The sequence below is a fragment of the Mesoplodon bidens genome, assembly GCF_964165515.1.
Source record: "Mesoplodon bidens genome assembly, contig: HAP1_SCAFFOLD_1147, whole genome shotgun sequence".
Classification (NCBI taxonomy): Eukaryota; Metazoa; Chordata; class Mammalia; order Artiodactyla; family Ziphiidae; genus Mesoplodon; species Mesoplodon bidens.
Genome location: NW_027671418.1, coordinates 20,437 through 25,120, shown reverse-complemented (window position 1 = coordinate 25,120; position 4,684 = coordinate 20,437).

The following is a 4,684-nucleotide window of genomic DNA, read 5'->3' as shown; positions in this document are numbered from 1 at the left end:
ACAGTTTTTAAAGACTAAGCCATTGAACGTGGAGTTCCTGAACATGGGATTCAGTTCACTGGGATCCCTCCTTAGAAAAATAAAGGAAAACTTGAATTGGATATGTGTGGCTTATTCAAGTAGTAACTAATCAGCTACATCTTTGATAACTTAATTTGTCACAATGGTTTGGTATTTTATTAACTCCCTTCCCCTTCTTCCCCTGACTCTCACGAGAATGGATCATGAGTATCTTAAAACATACTAAGTCGTCTTCCATCCCTGTTAATCTAACTACAAAAACACACTTCCCTTATCCAATGTAACATACCGTCTTTTAGAGTAGCTGTGGTTTTAATTCACTACAAAATTAAAACCAGCAAAGAGAAACATTTTCAAGGAGCCACCACATTGTAGAGCTTTAGAAAGAAGACTTTAGAATTAAGGGCAACTATATCATTTTATAGCTAAAGCACCTGAGACCTAAAGTAGGAAGGTAACCATCGAGGTCAGGGAAAGGGGTTGAAGAGCAGGTTTCAAGCTGAGAAAGAGTCTACAGGGACTCAATCTGAGCAGGTCAAAAACTGAAATGAGACCACGAATGTTCTGGGAAGGGTGGCACCTGGCCTCAAGTGTGGGATTCAGACAGGGAATGGGCCCCAGGGGAACTGAGCTTCTGCAGTAGGCAGAGAAGTCCACCTCATCTCTGGAAAGTGCCACTGACATCAGGGAGTTGAGGGGAAAGAGCAATGAATTCCAGTCCACCTGAGAAAGCAGGCCAATCTGATTAACTCTGAATTTAGGCTTATTTCAGATACTCCTTGAGAAAGAACTTGGACAAGAGCAAGTCCCACACAGCCTCTTTAAATCCATGTCCAGTATGTTCTGGTGGAGCTGCTTAAACCCTCCAAGTGACTCCAGTATTTTAATTTCACGTTATATTTAATTCCGACCGTTCTATGATTGATTATTTAATGGGCAAATAGGTAGGGTCACAAAAGAGTGTGAATGTATTTTACAGGATGAGGATGGGCGGAGTGGAGCAGTCTGGAATAGGACACCAATAAAAAGGGATCTTGGTAAATAAGAACGTCTATTAGAAATGGAGAGGAATTTGCAAGGAAATTAGTGCCTGACACCACGCCCTTCTCTCTGCATGTTTAGAAGCTAGTTTCTCATTTTATTTTCATGGGAGATGTCCCTGTGATGAATTGTCTTTTACCTCCACACTATTTATCACGTGACATATTGTGAAGTTTGTGTGAGAGAAAGTAAGTATTAGCATTTGTCTTGGAAGCAGCTATAAACATTTCCTGGAACAATCTAGGGTAGAAGGAAAAGGAAAGGAAGGTGGAAACAAAGGAGAAAGACAGCTAATGCTGCTGGAGTCTCTCGCTGGGATTTGTGGTGTCTCTTTTTGAAACTAAGTACAGAAAGTCAGAACTTGACCGATTGTTTCTTGATCACGGTTTGTTTTCATTTTTGTTTTTTTCTTGCTCTCTCATCAGTTATTCCAGCCAGTGCTATGTCATTTTCAGTTTCATTAAGCATGCCTGTCTTGTTTCCATTTGCATTATTCATGCAAACGTTGATTGAACTGATGACCCCGAGTTATCACGGAAACATTAGATACACCAGTGGATACATTTCTTAATTTTAGAAAAAAATTACCAAGTGAAGGTTAAAATAACTCCTCTTAAATTTGTCATTTAAAAAAAACTTCTCCTAACATACAATACCTCATTGCCTAATAATGCCAGATAAGTGAAGAATACCTATGTATTCATGAATGCAGGCTAGTCTGTATATTTTTTGGCAGGTATGACCATTACCGAGGGTAACGGCCTGGTTTGCTAGCCATGTCCTGTCTCCTAGAAAGTTGTAGTTTCTGTTGTCTTTCAGTTGGTCCATTGGATATCAGAGGTGAATTTATAAAACTATACTTCCCTTTACACTTACTTTGTTTTGTTTTGTTTTTTACTTGAAGTATAGTTGATTGACAGTGTTGTGTTTCAGGTGTACAGCCAAGTGATTCAGATATATATATATATATATATATATATATATATATTTCTTTTTCAGATCCTTTTCCACTATAGGTTATTACAAGGTATTGAATATAGTTGCCTGTGCTATAGAGTAGGACCTCGTAGTTTATCTACTTTATATACAGTGTACACTTACTTTGTGTGATCCAGGCTGGTCAGACCACATAATTATTTTCACTTCTGATATAATTTTTTCAGGTTCAACCTCAAATCTTTGATAAGAAGATATTTTAAACTAAGTTTAGCATGTGTGTGCTCTAAATCCAACAGTAGTTATTAGAGATATGGTTTTGCACTAGGTATTCCTCTCTTTTTTGTTCTTGGCCAACCAATTGAAAATTAGCTTTTATTTTCTGGTTGGTTTGCTAGATGTTTATGACTATAATAAAAGTCTTAAATTTTGTCTCATATCTTAAAACACAATCTGAATTAGCAATGGATATTGTGCTATACATAGGGGCTGTGATATAAATATAGTTTCTAACTTCAAAAACATATAACCTAGAAGGGAACACAGACACATATGCAGCAATTATGGCAACTGCATTTGTTTACTAAGTGAAGTAGTACTGAGATGGATAAAGTGCTAGCAAGCCTTGAACAGACAAATCAGCTTCAAAAATAGATGTGCAGTTCTTTAAAAATATTTTTAACATTTTTCCAGCTACATGTAGAATATAACAGCATAAAAACGGTATGGGTTTTATTTTAAGTAATTAAGCATTTTGACATCCTCATAATGAAATTAAATCCAGAAGGAGGTTTCTCTCCATGATCTCTTGAAATGGTCCTTGATCATCCACAATATTTCCCATCATCACAAAGATGATACCAAGGGCAGGGAGCTCCAACATTATTAAAGTTTCATAAAGCAAAGTCAATTTTAAAAATATAATGTCCCCAAACTGATAAAGGTCTTGTCAGATAATTTCAAGGGAAGCATAAATTATTTTCTGTTTGTCAGAGGGCAAAAATATTTAGATTGAGTTAATGAATGGTAGAGTTTTTGAGTGGAGAGTGTCCTTAAAATATTTTGTAGATCTGTACTGTCAACAGATGCTAGCTATGTGGCATTATTTATATGTAAACAAAATTTAAAATAAGATTAAAAGTTCAGTTCCTCAGTTGCATTTGCCATATTTCAAAGATGTTTATTAGCTCCATGTAGCTATTGAATACTGCTTTGCATAGTACAGATATAGAACATTTCCATTATCACCAAAAATTCTATTGAGCAATACTAAAATTATACCCAGATATTCACAGAGAAGGCAACCAAGTCTCAAGGAAATAATATAACTTCCCCAAGGTCACACAGCTATGTTTTTAAAGAAAAACAAAATGACACAAAGGAAGTAGTAATAGAGGCATTAAAGAAACCCAGTAAGTTTCTGGAGCAGTCAAAGCAGGGCTTAAAAGTGCATACTTAGCTGTTAGCAGGGTTGAAGCTCTTGATGGTTGGTAAGATCTACCTGCCTGAATTTGGACATTAGCATTTTATTGCAATGAATTAAAAGCAAAAAATCATTTCAACGTGTGGCTGCCAGCTCCATAGTTTTAGCCACTGCCATGCTTCCAGATTATGTTTATCACTTTCATATACAGGGCACCACTGTGAAATGTGATGGTTTATCTGACCCCAGAGAAATCAAGAAATCTTGTGGGGGCTATGGCTCTATTTGAAAAGGTTGATTTTTAAATGCATCATGCAGACTGGCCCTGTTTTAAAGGGGATTCCTGCCATCAATAATCACAATGTAAACTCTCTTCTCACCTTGAAAAAGTCAAAGATAGTCCCTGCATCTTTATTATTTCATTGAAATCCAAATATTATTTTTCCATTCTCTAACTTGTTTTCCTCACAGTGTGATCAACTATTGCCAAGGAAGGAAAGGTTAGATTTATCAATCAAAGTTTGCTGAAGGTCCCCTAGGTGATTGAACGCTCAGGAAAAACAATCCTCATGTATTCTTTTTCTGTTGTTTCAATAGCTTTGTTTCAGTATGTTTTGTTCTGTAGCAGAGGTTCTGTGACGTGCTTATCTTCCTCAGAGGTCCAGAAAGCCTGCGAGTCTGTGGGTAAAGAAGGGTAAGGAGAGAGAGGGAAGGAGGATAGAGAGAGGCTCAGGGCTGAGATAAGGACAGTGATCTACAGCCTCCTGGGGGTGAGGCTGGGGTGCACAGACACCCACGACTAATCTAGACAGAAACTGAGTAATCAAGGGGACGGCCACTGTGAGGTCATGTGGTCACCTCTCCCTCTAGAAATAAACATTGCCCTTAGTAAGTCTCCTCCCACCCCAGAAGAGAATTAGGAAGGTCTGGAGAGGGGGATTATTGGCAGAAATGGAAAAAGCAGGTTGAAGGGATTAGCCAGGAGCAGAGAGACCAAGAAACCCAAGCCAGTAGGTGGAAGGCAGACTTTCCATGGAAGTCTCCAAGCCCAAGTCAAGTTCTGGGACCACCAAGTACAAGTCAAAGAGTGCTCATTTAGCCCCTTTGGGCCCCCATGGGAGTGGAGGAAGACTGGACAGAGACGGAGAATTGGGGGTACGGTATTTACTAAGGGATTTAACTCCTGAAAGTTCTCCCAGTAGCTTCAGATCTGCTCAAGAATCCTTCATGTCCTGCTGGTTTGCAGTGAGTGGCTCACAGCTT